Below are 17,812 nucleotides of genomic sequence, written 5' to 3' on the forward strand. Positions count from 1 at the left end.
AAACTATGTACACACCAAACTCTCTCCCCTCCCTCCCGCTCCCCTCCCAGCCCTTGCCCAACAACACCCTCCCCAACTGTTTCCCAGTTCCATCCCTGGATCTCAGGCACCCCCACATCTAGCCCTTCCAGCTCAATCCTATGCTCAGGGCTCAGTAGGGTGAAGTTTCCCTAGTGGCCACTTAAATACTAATACTCAGGGGTGGGTTGCTACCATCCCTTTGCTCCTATTTCCCATTTTATTACGCTTTGTGTTAGTACTATGCAGCTCCTACATGCATTTCCCCACTATATTCCAGTCCATCCTGGGCACATGGCCCAAAGGCTACACAATGTCTATCCGGTCACACTTTGTCTACCATGACAGGGCCACCCTCCCACTTACCCCCTCAATGTCCATGACACAGGTTCCTCAGTTGTCATGCTCCTGACGATCTCGGTCCGCCTCTTGTTCCGGGCAGCCCTGCAGGTCCAGCCATGAAACCACCTCCTCCGGAGTGTCAAAGAAAAGCGCTCTGCTCTTGTGCAGCACCTTCAGTTTCGCCGGGTACAGAAGCATATACTTGATGCCAGCCGTACGCAGCCTCCTTTTGACGGCCACGTAGCTATACCTCTGTCTCTGCATCAGCATCGTGTAATCTGAGTATGCCGTGATGTTGGTGGATGCCCTCTCTATTGTTCCGCCCTTACGAAAATATTCCAGGATCTTCTCTCTGTCTCTATAATTCAAGATCCTCGCAATTATCGGTCTTGGCGGGGCCCCAGGTCGTGGTTTCCTCACCAGGGCACGATGCGCTCACTCCACAGTGATCCCCTGTTAGAGCTTGTCTGCTCCTATCTCCTGGAGGATCATGTTCTCCACATAGTTTGTGGGGTCCTGGCCTTCCTCCCCCTCCGGCAGGCAGACCACCCGTATGTTATTTCTTCTCGCCCTTCCTTCCGCTTCCTCCACACGATTTTCGAGATTGGCAACCTGTTGTTTCAACACGTGGACCTCTTTTGCGTTATTTGCGCTGACATCTGTATTGATCTTCACCGCGCTTTCCAGGCCATTTTCTGCCAACGCCCTAACGCCTTGTCGTAGCAGGGTGAGTTCAGTTCCCACCGCATCAATTTTGTTCTCTAGAGCTGTCTGCAAGTCCGCCATTGCTGAGCCCCATTTGGTGCTCAATTCTGTTATGACCGCCAGGATCTGATGCTTGTCTCCTTCTGGGGCTTCTTCTGCGGGAGTCGTGACCATGCTTTGCATCGCTTTTGTAGGGGTCCTCTGCGCTTTTGCAAAGACCTCCATTGTCGGTTGTTTGGTCTTAGCTCTGAGTCCTTTCACTGACATTGCGCTGCCCTTCTTGCGTGTCTGGTTCCGACTATGCAGTGTTGTTATGACGCTCCCAGATCCTCCAATTGTCGGGGTTGTTATCTCTGCAACTTGCTTTGTCCTATGGCGCGTGAAATTGCTTATCAAGTGGATTGTATACTCCCACGTTTATACTCCTCATACAATTTTGCTGGCACACGTTTTCATTGTCACCCTTTTTTGTGAATGGGTTGCCTGGGCACATGCAATGCAAGCAGAGTTGGGCGCACTTTTTGAAGTTATGTTACACACTCTCACTCAGTGGCTATTGGTTCATCTTCTGTAGCCTCACCATGCTTCATCAAGGGGTGCAATAGCACTTTACTTCACAGGCCGTCTCCAATCTGCTAGGTCGTTTTCCAGTAATTGCGTTTCTCTTTGTTCCTGCCTGACTGTCCTTGATCAAAGTCCCACGTTACGCGCACTGCACTCCCCCCGGCCTGCGCGTGTGTATGTGAACGCTCACGGGCTAATTTCCAGTCCTCTCATGTAGCAGCAGCCTCTCCGTGTGCAAGTCGGCTGACACAGTGTTCGTAGCAAGCGACGCCCGTCCCGAGCGCTTCCCGGGTTACAATGGATATTCACTGCTGCAGCAGCTCTTCGTCATGCAGCACCTTCCTGGGCTGCTCAGTCCACTCACATTAGCCTGTTCATGTCACATCTACAGGTCTTACTGTAGCAGGCTTTGTCCAGAGCTCGCCATATGCTAATATGGTTCAGTCTGCGAGCTTGCGCTTTGGGTGCACACGTGCACATTATACTCCAGCCAGCATAATCAGATTGCCTCTCAATAATGGAGTCACTCGCCAGCTACGACGGCTCTCCAGCAGTACACAGGGCTCAAAGTCACTCTATGACACACATTTGTTTTGACACTGGGTGGAGATTATGGGTTTCTGAACGTTCGCCGCCCGGCTGCCTCTGCCGTTCGCCTCCCGTTCAGCCTACTGCACGCTCCAGCGGTCCGCGTCGGAGCCTCGCATTTACCCGAGGGCTCCAGCCGCGTGTACTTGCCGAGTTGCTTTTCCAGCAGGCGGCTTGGTCGGCGGCTGCACTAGTAACATGTGTGCGCCCGCCGCAGTTCGCGCTGCCAGGGGGCACCCAACATCTCTCCTTCCTCACAGGGGGCCGGGTCCGCCACAAACGTGCCACGGAGTGCGGTCCGCCTTCATCCGCCTTTTGTCTTCCTTGTTTCTACCTGTATTCGCAGGTCGGGCAGGGCACAGCGCTTTCCCGTAGGCATGCCGGCTACAGTGGCCACATCTTAGCTCCCTCTGCAGCTCACACTGGATGCGCTCAGGCCATCTGCACGAATCTCTTTGTTCTTCCAGGCCGCCATTTTGTTGCCGACTGGCCGCATTCGGTCCGTGCAACAAAGTGTCTAAACGAGCGTTTCCATGAGCTGAGTCAGTCGCGGGTGGGAGCATCTTTTTCCAGCCATATTCCCACGTCCATAATGCCGTTTTTCTTGTAGTAGCCTGCAGTATGGAAGCACTAACATCCCAGGATCATCGTCGGATCACGGAGCAAAGCAGAAACCCAGCCTACTCCATGGCTGCCCAAGCCACGCCCCACAAATAGACTTAATCCTCATGTCCACTGAGCTTTTCCTTGTCCGGTGGGGGTCAGTATTCTTTCAAGGGTGATATCGGACCATGCCCCGGTATTGGCTCGTATTCGGGCACTCTATGTGCTCATGAGCGACTGCACCTTTGTCTGTGTGGTAAGGTAGTGTTACATAGATTGCCATCTGGTACCTTGCATTCCCCAAAACTTTCCCGTCCAACTTATCCCACCATTCCCTCTCCCCACCTCCCAATCCCATGCAACTAGGAAGAACAAAATACATGAGTTTAACCATCTTAACCTGGGGAAACCGGCGCAGTCTCGACAACCATACTCCCACCACAAAAAACATAACTTTGTGTGTAACTGCAGCTGTTGTGCCGAATCCCCCACTCCTCTCACTGACCATTGGCTGCAGGTGCCCTCTGGGTCTGAGGGGCTGCTAGCCTGTGTCCTAAACTCAGATGCCCAACAGTCCTCCCGCAGACTGAGTCCTACTCTGGACCTTACAGCCATGGTCCAAGGAGGCCTACCAGTCTCTTCTCGTGGGTCCCTGGCTTTTCTCCACTCGGGGGGGTTAGCATCGCCCAGCCTCTTCGGGTGGACATGCGCTTCCTAATCTCGAGTAGTCTTCCTTGCCTCAATCCTTGACACCTTTCTTATTCCAGTTGGTAGGGCCTTTGGGTCTCCACCTCTTGCTCTCCCAGGACCAGGATTCTGCAGCAGCCCTCTTGGGGGCGACCATCGGCGTAGGGCTGCTATCTTCCCCTTCCTCTGGGCAGGACGGGGTAAGGAGTTTTTCCGCTTCTTTCATAGTGCGTATCTTCCATTGCTTGCTCTCCGACGTGAACAGCAACACCATGGGGAACCCCTAGCAGTATGCAGTCTTTCTCTCCTTGAACCATACTCATTCTATCAGTGGTTTTAGGTTCTTTCTTTTCGATAGTGTTGTCGCTACCAGATCTTGATACATCACAACTAAGGCATCCCTGAACTGGATCCGAGGGGAGTCTCTGCGCTTTCATTATTTCTTCCTTGACCTTGTAGAATTGGACCCTCGGCAGGATGTCCGGGGGGGATGTAAAGGTGTGTGGTTGCCTCGATTGGGTGCAGTGTATTCTGTCTTATAGGCACTGTCAGGGAGGGCTAATACAAAGGGAAAGAGGTTGCAGACAAATTCATCTAGTTCTGCATCAGGGACTGTAGACGGGATGCCTCACAGACGGTCGCTTGTCCAGGGTGGTAATTATTTCCATGAGCTCCTCAGTGCCCTTTTCATATTCCCTTGTCAGTGCAGCTAAGAGTTCTTCTAAGTCGGTCTTGGTGACTGTTTGTGCGGGCTGTGATTGAGTCAGTCCAGGGTCCTCCGAGTGAATCATAGCCTCGATTCACTTTCCCTTTGTTGCTTTCTCTGTGGTACTTGCCGTTAGGAAGGTGGAAATGACTGCCTGTTTTGATGTTTTGGGAGTTTTCGTCATCTTGCTTCCATCCTCCAGGTCTCTATTGTGACTGCAGGTGGGTCCACTGGAGCATTTCAAAAGTGGTCCTCTGGGGATAGGCTGCACTGAGTATTTTCGTTAGAGAACTCCCCCTGCAGACTGCCCCACTTCTCCCCTCCAGTGAGGGGCGGAGATCTTTAAATTGCTTTTCCTGCTGGTTTTCACTCCTGAGCCCAAGTACATCTTCTTTGCTCTGCAGCTTCTGTTAGGGAGAATTCTCATAAATGGCTGATTTCCCTTACCTAATGAGTACCTCAGCAGCTTTGCTGGATTTCTAGGGTTTATTTTTTCACCTGGTAAGAGTGTGAGCCTTTTTCCCAGTATTACATGTGTTTTGCTGTGTGTGTTTTTACCATTTGTGTGCTCTTGGGCTCTGGCGCCTCACCTACTCCATGAGCATCATTTTTGTGTGTGTTACACGGCACCTTCAGTGCAGTAACACAGGGTTGTCTTTTAGACTTCCCACTGAGTCCATTTTTCTGACTACTGTCTTCTAGAAACATGTAAAGTTGCCATTAACCTTATGTATTCTCTTTAAACCACAGACCCAGTACACCCATTCTTACATGGAGTATTGGAAAGGGTTAATTCTTAACTCTTTTTGTCTGTTTCTCTTGGAGCACTGTTTCGTTCCCTTTTCATCAAGACTTGGCTGGTGGCAGTGGTAACTACCCTATATTTCATACCACGGTTATCTTATATAACCATGGTATTGTTTAAGGCTATTATATTAGCCTTGAACATAAACCCGCTTGACCAAATATGTTTTATTTCGGCTCCGGCTGGGTTTAGTCACCATTTCTTTTTGTTAAAGCCTTTCTCGTGTTTTACTCTGCGTGCCAACTCAGGTTTGGTCCCTTTGTTCGCCGTCTTTTCCCGGGCTTCTGCACAGAAGCCCTCCTTAAGGCGCCTGAAAGTCTGGGTAGGCAGGATGTGAGGGAGGGGTTTTAGGACCCCTGCCAAGGGTTATCTTGGTAACCCAAGTCGCACTCCTGTATGATTGGCTGGGTGACTGTCCTTGCAAGGACAGCCACCCCGCTGTGTGATTGACAGCCAGGCTGTGTGAATGGGGGAAAACTGCATAAAAAGCAGGTCTCTGGGACTGGAAAGGCAGAGCCGCCACTGGAACGAAAGTACCAATGAGGAACTGACAGAAGAGGACCCCTACAACGACTGAACCATCCAGTGAAGCCCTGCTGCAGGTCCGAATCTTCAGAATCCAACGACAGAGAAGATCCTCCAGGAAACTTCTTCCCTTGAGCTGGTGGACCAACCAGTTCGCCCAAACTTCAAGCCAGGACCCCTCCTCTGGTCGAATTCGCTGTACAGAGCTACAGTGGGCCGGATAGCCAAGAAGGTTGGTCCCTGCTTGGGTTTTAAGGAGCGCACCTTTTATTTGTTGCTTTGCTCTGCTGCTGGTTTCTTCCCTGGGTAGTGCAGGGCCCTCCAGTCTTCCTACTTCTTGTCAGTCCGACAGTCGCTTCAGGAACCGTGAGCCTGCAGGAACTTCCAGGAACGTCCGCCTCAGCTACAGCTTCCTCTCCATTTTAAGGTACTGTGCAAATCCGGTTGTTCGTTTCGTTCAGCCGCGGTGAAAGTGTTTGAAATCTTTCTCCAAACTGAGGGCTTGTCCTTCTCTTCTCTTTGAACTATGTTCTCTGCCAACCAACCTCGTCCAGAATCCGTGGCATGAACTTTACTGCGAACCACCCTGAAACGTGTGATCTTGAGCAAAAGACTTTTGACTCATTGACTTTGGCCCTAAGCCTTTTCTACCTGATTCTATCACTGTAGTTCCTCTTGCTCAATTGCCCTGAGTACTTCCTTACCTGTTGGTGTGGTTCCATTTCTAAATTGCTGGAGTGCCATTTTGCTCCCACTTCATGTTGTGAGCTTAACTTGTCTGGAACTTATTGGGAGTGGTGTGGTGTATCAAGAGTGTGATTTTTAAACTGCTTAGAATAGTGAAATGTTATACAACTGAAGAGTAAAATAAATGTATATTCTTTTACTTGAAAACCTTGAGTCAGTGTTTTCCTGAATCATAGTAATAGCTGTCCTTCGTGTAACTATTTGATACTGCTCACTTAGTCTTGAAATAAGTCTGCCTGCTCAGCCATCGCTACCACTTTAACTGTGTAGTACATGCTTGTTCCAAATGTGAATTTGTACTGTCACTTGTAGTCTTAATTGTGTGTGGTGTTCCCAAAGGGTACTGCATGTAATTCTGCCTAACAGCTTCCTCCACTCACTCGGAGAAAGAGCGGAAGCGAGAGGAAGTACAGGGAGGGTGAGAAACCACAAGGGAAGTCGAGGAGGCAGATCAGAGACTACGAGAACGCTTATAGAGTTAGATAGAGGGGGATACATATAGTGGCGCCTTACCGTGGATTGATTTGTGAACCAGGAGAAGACATTTAAATATGGCCCTGTTTTGCATCATCAGCCATCCAGCCTGGTGATGGAACGAGGTATGAAGTGACGGAGTTCAAAGAGAATCCTAGTAGCGAAGGTAATGATCTTGTCAAGAGGACAGAAAGCATAGTTGGGGAGACCAAAGAGAATGCTGGCTTAGTAGTCCAGTTTAGAGAAGAAAAGAGTGGATAAGAGATGCTTGGTGGTGTTGAAAGGAAGGAGGTGCCTGATTTTCCTAATATTTAGGAGAGTGAGGTGAGCTGCTGTTCCAGTTTGGGCTGTGAAAGTAGAGACGGTGTGAGAAGGGTTATAGATGATGCAGAGGTTTCTATCTGAAGAAGAGTAGGGGAGAGTGTCAGGTAGGAACTGCATAGGCAGAGGTAGAAATATTGGTTCATTGTGTCAGTTATTAAATTATCAATATTTATTGAAGACTGTATTTTACTAGGATTGTATTGCATATTATATGTTAAAAAGTGTATCTCTCCAAATTCCTTAATATCAGGGGGGCTCATCTTTCAAAGTCCACGGAGCGTGAATGAAGGCACCAAATACAGGCGTAAAGGTGTTGCGCCTGTCTTAATACCTGCATTTACGCTCCGGGTCAGTTTAATTGTTTTTAAGGGCAGAGGCAGAAAGGGAGTTAGGTTTCCACCTTGCTTTTACCCTCCACCTGCAAAAATAATGTGGTTTTACGGCCGCATGATATTTTCGTGCTGGCGTAAAACCAATGATTTCCTATGTAATCGGCCTGATGTTTACACCAGGAAAAAGCTGGTGGGTTACATATATAATCATTGTAAATGCCGCCTGCAAAGAGCAAGGCAGGCAGCGTTTGCTCATTTTGTACTGCGCGGTGCAAAAGAGAGGCGCAAAGACCTTCTGCCATCTCTTTACACTTCTCTTTTGCACTCTGCAGTGCAAACAATGAAAATTGTCCAAATGGGACTTGTTTGCACGTAAGCGGTCCCCTCCGGACTACTTACAAAATGAGCTCCAATGTATTTTATATCTTCCTACATTTGATTGGAAGTCTCTTATGGGCAATGCTGCATGGGCATCCCACAAGCGAGGGCATCCCACAAGCGAGGCAAGGTAACTGCTGTTACCTTCGGCAGCTGGGAGAGGGGCAGCCCCAACCTCCCCGTGCCTGCTCCTCTCCTCCCCCCAGCTACGGAGACACGCAGTCTCGGCAGCACAAAGCCACGGAAGGGTAAGGTGCAAACAGTCATCTCACCCTTCCTCCAAACAGCAAGGTGCTAAGCGCCACAAGGAAAACAACCGTCAGGCAGGACCCAGGTTCAAAAGATCTGCGCCCACCAGTGGGCCAGACAGTCGGCTATCCGGCCGGGCGCTGCAACAACAGCAGCCCCCACCACATACACAAAAAAAAAGACCCAGGCCCTCCCTGGGTCCTATAAATATGAGCAGCATGCTCAAAGTAAACACAATCTGTTTGTGGACCCTGAACGGGGACCCAAGCAAACAGGAGGTTCACTGTTTACTCAGTGTCTTCCAAATCTTCTTGTTTCTTTACCACAGAACCCACCCACGCTACAAAAGGGGGAGAAGAACAAAAAGAAGTACAAGGCACTGTATGGTGCCCACAACAAGTCGTGGGACACAAGAAGGCGGCATGGGCCAGAGGGGGTAACCTCAGTACCCGGTGCCCAAAAGTATGATACCATCATGATATGTGATATTGTTATTGCCATAACTCATATCTGTACAATAAAATCCTACGGCCTTAAATTGCCAACACTTGACACAAGTTGTGAGCCTATCATTACGGGAGACGGTTTTGGGTACGGCCAATACTAATGCATGCATATGGGTTCAGCAGTTACAGTTAGATGGTTAAATCTGGGACATGAATGTATTTGGATGCCCTTGAATAAACTAGATATTGCTTAACGCTTGTGTGCTCTGACTTATTTTGTGTTTTTGTGCATTATAAAACTCCAAATAATAAAATGACACTATGCTCAGTCCTTTCTTTTTTTTTTTTTCTAAAAATCAATAAAAATATTTAATAGAAAAAAAGTATTGGGGTGGGTTTGCAGTGGAGTGGGATGTTAGGGGAAGTCGTTTGTCTTGAGGGCGGTGTATTGGGTGATTTGTAAACAAAAGAACACACTCCTGTGTAACAAAGGGACATCATTTTTTCCAGATAACAATACAAACGTGATGCAAGAAAAAAGAATATGAAAATGAAAATAGATTTTTATTTTTTTATAAGACGAAAAACACTGTTTAAATTCAACGGAATGGCAAACTACAGAGGACCAGACAAAGTCATTCAAAATAAGTGCATACAACAAGACGCAGCATGTAATCAGAAAATAAAAATAACTTAATGTTTAACATGAAAAATAAGAAATCAAAAATGTTTACCATAAACGCATGAAAAAATGGTGGAAACGACATTCATTTGTCTCTGTATAAATTAGTTGGAGAGTCAGTTTTGTTTAAAGAAGTGTAACAGTGTTGTCTGAAGTGCTCGAGTTTTGACGAAAGGGGCGTAATGGGCGTGGCTAAGCGCCGAAGAAGATGGCCGCCTGACCGCGCTACTCCGCCTCATAATTATAAAAAAAAGCATTAGGTATATTATATAAAAATAAAACTTACCTTTTCTTCCATGTTACATCCCGCAAAGAAGCTGGGAACAGGAACGGGTGATTTTTGGCGCCGCTCCGAACAGCTGGAGGTGCCGCTCGGCTGCCGCATAGAAGACTCCGTGAAAGTGCGGGAGGAGCGCCGCCCTGCATGAAGAGAAGCTTGTGACGCGCCGGCCTGGGCCTAACATTACGGGCACCTAAGAAGACGCTGCCACCTGGTGGGCACATATAAAAAAAAAAAAAAAAAAGGATAAAGCAATATTTAAAGTCAACAAAGGTTTGCTGAGGACAGACTGATATCAAAAAGGAGGAACAAAGTAAAAAGAAATGAAAAGGTGAGGAGTGGAGGAGGAAGGGAATATATAAAGGGGTGAAGGTAATAAGTTGAAGTATATAGTCAAAGAATTATCACAAATAACAACAGAAATCACGATTTGTTGCCACAATCACTTCAACAACCCTTATCTGTAAGCGCCACAGCCTTGTCTTTTGTTCCCCACCCTCAAACTCCTCACCTCCATAACTAGACTGGCAGAATCCTCTTCGAATTATACATTGCACTGAAGGATTGCTTCTGGTCTCATTTATTTTACCAATTATACCTGCTAGACATTTTCAAAACTTTAAGTTTTTGTAGTATATGCCTTATTGTTCTTCTGTGTTTCCATGTTGGTCTCTTTACACAAGAGTAACATAGCACAAACAATATGGATGTAATAATTGCATACTACAGGCCGTCATAAACAAGATTCATAAAGAGGTTTTGCTAAACGCCTTCAAATCAACAAATCAACAAACCTCTCTATCTTTTTATAATAAGGAGATAATATAACTGAATGCAAACTATCCACTGAGCTGACATATTCAAACTCATCTACAACTCTACGCAGCAGTAAAGGCTCTAATCACAAGGTTTACTTTACATTCTACAATTATGGCAGCAAATAAAGCTAACCAAAAAAATGCATCCTCTGCTAAAGACACCACCTCTTCCACAACGAGCCTGAAAAGACCTAAAAGTGAATCACCACCCCCACTTGGAATTTCTGATCCTGCCATTGAAGTCATACTAGCGGAAATTAGGGCACTTAAACCCTTCATTGAAAATACCAACACTAAGCTACAGCAACTAGATGAAAAGTGGATGGGTGTTAATAACAGAGTGGAAGAAGTACAGAAAAGAGTCGGTGTACTTGAAGATATATCCCCTAAAGTAGCACAGTTAGAAAAATCTATTAAAGACCTCCAAAGGCACAACGAAGACTTGGAAAATCGCAGCAGGCACAATAATCTACGCATTTCAGGTTTAACAGAAGGAGCTGAGGGATCCGACCCTATTACCTTCCTACAAAAATTCTTACCAGCTATTCTACATTTGCCCTTGGACACAAAATTCAACATACAACGGGCTCATAGAATAGGTCAACCTTCAGCTTCCTCCACATCTCGTCAGCTGCCTAGAACAATGATATTCTACCTATTGGAATATTCTCAACTACAACTCATTGTTTCAACAGCAAGGGAGCGCAAATCACTTATCTGGCATGGCAGTAAACTATATATCTTCCATTCACCTCCACATAACACACTATCACGACTCGACTATATTTTTGCAATCAAAACCCTATCTGGATCTATTATTGACTCTAAAATTGCCAATATTATCATAGCAGATCATGCACCGGTTATTACTTCTTTCTGCCTCGCAGAGACGAATAAAACTGCTACTAGATGGAAACTTAACAACTTCCTTCTAAATGATCCACAGTTTAATCAATCGGTTCAAGCTTTTGTCCAACAATAGTTTGCTAACAATCTTGACGGCGATACCTCGGTTGTCAATAATTGGGATGCATTCAAAGCCGTCTTGAGAGGTCACATAATGGCCCTCTCCGGTAGGAATAAGAAACTTAGAAAAAAACATCTAGATGACCTTTACTCCAAGCTCACCCTTGCAGAACAACACTATTATGCGGACACTAACTCAACAAACCTAAGACAAATAATAAATCTACGCTTTGAAATCAATAAAGAAATAACAGAACTTGCAGCCTGAACCATACTTAAATATAAAACAAAAATATACCAAACGTTAAATAAAGCAAGCAAAATGCTGGCTTCATATTTAAAAACCAAAAAAGAAAGAGTTCAAATTTCACATATCAAAGACACCCAAGGTATTTCTCATCACCGCCCTGACAAAATACTTGAATGCTTCAGAAAGTTTTATACTAATTTATACACTCCAGAAAGTTCCAAAAAATGAAATTGATTCTTATTTTAAAAATATTAGCGGCACTTCATACCCCAGATTAGACCTTTCTCCCCTTGACAACGATATTACCTCCTCAGAGATCACTAAAGCTATCCATAGCCTGGGCAAAGGCAAAGGACCCGACCCAGATGGATTATTAACCGAATTCTACATCAATTTATCCCAAATATTGACACCTAAACTCAAAACACTATTTTCATACTTTATATTGCAAGAATCTTCCTCTGGATCATTTTCAGAAGCTCTACTCATCATTTTCCATAAACCCGACAAAGACCCTTCCCTCCCCAGCAACTATCGACGCATTTCTCTTATCAACATAGAAAGCAACATTTTTGCTAAAATACTTGCTAATAGAATTGAATCTTCCCTCCCAAATTTGATTAAAGCGGACCAAACAGGTTATGTAAAAGGACGTAACATATCCTCTAACGCAAGACTCCTACTTAATGCCATTAGTCTAGTAGCCAAGGACAAAAAAGACAGACAAGGATATGCTGCCATCGCTTTGGACGCGGAAAAAGCTTTTGACCGTGTAGATTGGAATTTTATGTTCCAATCCCTACGCTGGCATGGATTTGGTGAGAAATTTATCTCACTGGTAAAACTTCTATATTCAGCCCCGAAATCTGTATTTATTTACATGGACTAACTTCTTCATTCTTTACCTTACTCAGAGGCACAAGGCAGGGCTGCCCCTTCTCACCGTTATTATATATTCTATCACTTGAACCGCTGCTGGAATCAATAAGATTAAACAAAAATATCCCAGGGATTCAAGCAGGCACTTCAATAACCAAAATTGCTGCTTATGCCGACGATATTCTTATCCTAATCAAAAACCCTAAACTCCATATACCAAACCTCTTAGATACTCTATCTCAGTTCGGCCTTGTATCAGGATATAAACTTAACAGACAAAAATCAGAAATTATGCCATTAAATCCCTATTGCCTCAAGCATGACATTGAATCGTTTGGCCTCAAATGGTGTAGTGGATCCATAAAATATTTAGGACTTTGTTTCTTGAATTGTAGGGGCAAAACGATCAAGCTCAACACTAAAACACTATTGGACACCCTGAAAGATCATACATCCAAATGATCCCCTCTATACCTCTCCTGGTGGGGGCATTTGGATACAATTAAAATGATGCTATCCTATATTGTACTTTACTATCTTCAGCTTCTCTCCGTACCACTATCCCTTTCCTTTTTTAAATCTATATATTCCATACTACTTAATTTTCTTTGGGGAATAGGAAAAAGCAGAAGAATTGCGCTAACCAAACTGAAAGCACCTTATGAAATGGGTGGTGTTAAATTCCCGGACTTTAAGCTATACCACTCTGCATTTCTCATAAAACAATCTCGCCAATGGTTCACTGATCCCGAACTTGCCGATATCCCTATATGGTGTACATTAGGGAAATATATAGTTCATCCACACAATATTACTGACCATAAATACATCTTTAAGTACACTTCTAAGAACATCTCGGAACCTATCAAAGCATCCGTTTCAGTTCTACAATCCTTTCTCTTCCCCCATACCAAAAATCCCAATAAATACCTATCTCCTTTACTATGGCACAATAAGAATATAGTTATTAATAAAAAAGATCCTTAATCGCAAAGCATGGATTGGAAATTGAATTAGATTCATCCAACACATCATAGATGGCCCTTCTATTCTCTCCTTCCAACAACTCTCTACCATGTTCACCATACCCAAGACTGACTTTCAGTTTTACAATAAATTAATCAACTCCTGTCTTGATGCACTAGATCACAGCTCATATGAGATTCTTTCTCCAGACGCCTTTAGACTACTACAGCTAACCATGACAGGTGAGGTCAGAGCCTCAAAAATATATAATATGCTAACCTCAACATTTAATATGTGCCCAATCCATCTGAAATGGGAATTTGACTTAGGATATAAGTTTGATGACCACATATGGCTCCGCCTGTTTTCTAGAATCAAACAAGTATCTGTCTCAGCCAACATTACACAACACTACTATTTCTTTATTCATAGAGCATTCAGTACTCCGGCTAAATTAGCGAAGGCCAACCTGAACTATGACGCTAAATGTTGGTCATGTGGCCTATCTCCTGCTACTTATATGCATATGTTCTTTGAATGTCCATTTATTGTCAAATTTTGGTATGATATTTGGAAATGCATTCAGCGCATCTTCTCTGTAGATGTACCGTTTTCTCCTGTAAGCATATTTTTGGGAAGTGTGGCCACTACAACATATATTCCACCGGACTCTGCCAGATTATACGACCTACTCATATGCATAGCCTTAAAATGTATTACAGCAAACTGGAAAGACTTTCGATCGCTCTCTAACAAAGCATGGTGGAACGCTATATGTCAAACTCACAAATTGGAAATGTGCATGACTAAAAATCTTAATACAATTCCGAAATATAATGCTAAATGGTACTATTTCACATGTTATCTCAACTGTTTCAATGCAACTGCTCATGGCTCCTGAATATGCATTCCTATGCTTACGTTACTAACTGAATGACTATATTTATATACAAATGCTTGTTTTTAATTATCTCAGCAATAGAAAAATCAGTTTTATGAAATAATCTGTTATACCCATCTTCCCCCCCTTCACCTTGCTCCCTTCTGTTTCTGGTATGTTTGCTGTCTGTTTCCCTGTTTTGTCTCCCCACTTCTCTACTCATATCTCCATAATAGTTACTCATTACAGATATGTATTATGTTAATCCAGGTTTAATTAGCACTAACTCCAATTCCTACTCCATTCTTGTTCAACTTTACACATCAAACAAATTCAATGTTTATATATCTTGGATACAGTTAATATCCTTCCTTGTTTAAAAATTGTTATCTCTGTTCATTCTGAATGGTTACCAGATCTACTCAAAGTCTTTAATGTGCTAACACATGTAACTATATCTGTATCTTGAACAATAAAAATCATTAAAATTAAAAAAAGAAAGGGGCGTAATGTGTGCACCACAGCATTCATCGGGGCGAAAGAGATGTGCACCTTGGTGCATTCAGGATTGTGTTCAGTAAGGCGAAAGTGATGGTTTTGTAATGCACCAAAGAATATAGTAAGGCCAAACAGGTTAATAAGCGTCCGAATGACTCTTAAGTAATGGCAGTTCCAAATGGTAGAACACTGTTTAACACCTGATGTTCAGCTCATTTCCCAGAGGAGACTGTAATCATTGGCAAATATTGCCTTCACATGGGTAGGTCTGTGGAAGTCCAAGATGCCAGTATAGGGAGAGAGAAGTAATTCTGTGAGGTGGCTAAATGGCAAGTGGCATATGGTAGTAGCACGGCGTCAGAGTCATTGGAATCTTACCTGTTTGCAGGTGGAGCACCAGTGTGCACTTGTGCCGCCGTGTAGGGGTTGAGTTCTAAACAGTTTAGATGGTGTTTGTTGTTGCACCACGTTTGTATTGTTATCTGAACAAAAAGCCATTTTCATTTATTAAACAGGAGGACGTTTATTTCTTGAGTGTTTTCCACTCTCGATCCCTCTTGCAAGGACACCAACACAGAGGCGTGCCTTCTTGTGCGCATCGTTTTGGGTGAATTGCTGAGTTAGGGCTGTCTGTGAGCTTAGATCTGGCACATTCAAGCAACCCATGGAATGCAGTGCAGCACCAGTGCTGTGGGAGCCTCCCTTTGCCACTTGATTGGTCGGTTATTTCTCACTCGCTCATCCTTGTTCTGATGCAAATCTGGAGAGGAAACACAGGTCAGCACCAGGGAAATATGCAAATTAATTGGAAACCTAGACTGAACAGGTGGTGAATATCTGTAACATGATTCCATATATGCGTGCAATTCAGTTTACTATCCTGCAAAGTGCGTCTTTCCCCTCCGTAAATAGCCTATCGGCACGCACAAAAAGTGCGCAACAATAAAGCGCACGGGGCTGTTGTTCTAGTACTTGTTAACCATGTAAGACTGAGTTACAGTGAACCATGCACTAGTAAACTGTGTGCCATGACATGCGAATTCATCCTTCCATTCATGGATTAAGCTGAAATAATGTAAGAGCCCAATTTAACCTTTTATTTAAAACAAAAAAAGAGCAGACGCCTTCCTGTTTGTAGAAAATAAAGGAATGGCGTGATTTAACGCAGGACAACTGAACAGCTGCTTTTTTGTGCATCTCCTGCTCCCTGGACATTATTCACTAGAATGTTAATATATTTTGCCGCATAAACAGCCCGTTTGACTGAGTACAGGATCCTATGATTAAATCACCACGGTTCTATTTAACAAATGCGCACAGCCTGCAACACTGCTCAAGCGCAAAATACTAGGCTGAAGGTGCGCGCTACGTCAGGGCCTTACACTATAGTAACACTACATATTGTTCTCTTGCTCCTTAGAAGGAGTCATTCGCTATTTAGTTCTCATTTGTATTTTTTTTTCACTGTCTCCTTTATTTGTCATTTTTATGGTTGCAGTCAAATAAACAAAACACAACGGAAAAAAGAAAACTGAAACAAGACAAGGAGACGATAGATAGCAGTTAAACAATCACATTGCCAACACAAGTGGTCTAATATCTTTTCTTCTACACATTCCGTTCAGATATACACCCGGGGTGTTTGCTTGGCAGGGCTCTACCCTTTTGCCTAGGTATTAGTACCTCGAGCACCATCTAAGGGTTGGGGGTTTACGCCATCCCTGGGAACTGTTCTGCATATTCAAAGAAAGGGGACTAGGTGCTGTGGAAAGTACCCATACTGCCCAGGCACATTGCTGTAATTTTCTCCACCACTGCTGTATCCCAGCATTTTGCCCCCCACATAGTGATCACCGGTCCCTCAGGGCACTTCCAGAGGTGGCTATGGTAATCTTTGCTGCCGTGGGGAGGTGAGTGGTTGGATTAGTGGAAACACGCCATCACCTGTGTCTCGCAATAATACACTCCGCGGGTCCCAACGAATCATCAGCCCAGCGTCATTTGTTTAGCCTGAGCTAGAACCTCCTTCCAGAATTGGATTGATTTTTGAAAGGCCAACAGCAGGGGCGTAGCCAGAACTGTCTAACAAGTGGGGGCTGAAGCCGATGTAGTTGGGCCCATTGCAGTGACATTTACATCTGTAAATGCCCACATAGCGCTGCTGTGTGGGCATTTTCAGATTTTGGGTGGGCCTTGCCCGCTCAGGCCCCATCCTGTCTAGGCCTCTGGCCCACAGAAGATGGAAAAGCGTTCCCGTGGCTGTGCATCCCCTCCAGCATTGTGATGACAACTCTGGGTTAATGTTTCTGGCGTCATGTACCATCTAAAGCACACTTTTACTGCCCCTTCCTTGTTAGTTACGCACTTGGAGCTTCTAAGTGTGCGCATCCAGATCTGATTCCATTCCTCCGACCCAAACACTCTCCCTAGGTCCCTCTCCCATCTAATCATGTAGTCCTCTTTCTTAGTGGGGTCTGATCTATCTAAGAGCTTATTAAGGGTTGATACCTTTCCCATTCTGCCATTAAGGTGGGTTCTAGTCCCTTCCACCCTGCGCTTTTGTGCTGTGCTATGACATCCAGTGCCGAAGCTGAGCATAACTGAACCTTTCTTCTTCTGACATTTGGAACCTTGCTTTGCATTCCTCGAAGGATAGGGGACCCCATTGTTAAAGACCAAGCCTCCTTCCTGCCATATATGGAAGCCCGCTGATCTGATCCATGGCTTGAATTCTGGGTTGTCCCACACTGGAGTGAGAGGGCACAGGATACTGCTTGCGCCCCACCGGCTAGCCCCCCTTCTCCAACAGCGAACCGTGTTCTTGGTGGAAGTCAGGGGGCATGACCCCAGAGGATGGCGTGTCAGCCCAGATGGCTGAACTATGCTCCATGCCTCCTCTATCTGCTTGCAGCGGGGTAGGTTATTGGTCTCGTGCCATGCAAAGGAGTGAGATCATGGCGCTGCAAAGCAGTACCTGGAGGGGTCTGGGACACACAGGCCACCGCTGGTACACCCCGAAGCATGACCCTCTTGGCTACTCATGGCTTTTTCCTGCCCCATATATATTTCATCAACCCCTTTGTAACTTCCCAAGCTCCCT

The 17,812-nt window shown here is 45.0% G+C and overlaps 1 long non-coding RNA gene across 1 annotated transcript in view; it reads right to left on the bottom strand.

The window, feature by feature from the left end:
• Positions 1-15,577, bottom strand: part of LOC138511661 (uncharacterized) — a 48,288-nt gene extending 32,711 nt beyond the window's left edge. Inside the window, exons 1-2 of the long non-coding RNA XR_011280654.1 lie at positions 15,091-15,577; positions 9,462-9,666 (exon numbers count right to left, since the gene is read on the bottom strand). This is a non-coding gene — a long non-coding RNA (uncharacterized lncRNA). The remainder of the gene's footprint in view (positions 1-9,461; positions 9,667-15,090) is intronic.
• Between the last annotated feature and the right edge of the window lie 2,235 nt (positions 15,578-17,812).

This window comes from Ambystoma mexicanum, chromosome 6p, assembly GCF_040938575.1.
Source record: "Ambystoma mexicanum isolate Mex_15411 chromosome 6p, UKY_AmexF1_1, whole genome shotgun sequence".
NCBI classification, from domain to species: domain Eukaryota; kingdom Metazoa; phylum Chordata; class Amphibia; order Caudata; family Ambystomatidae; genus Ambystoma; species Ambystoma mexicanum.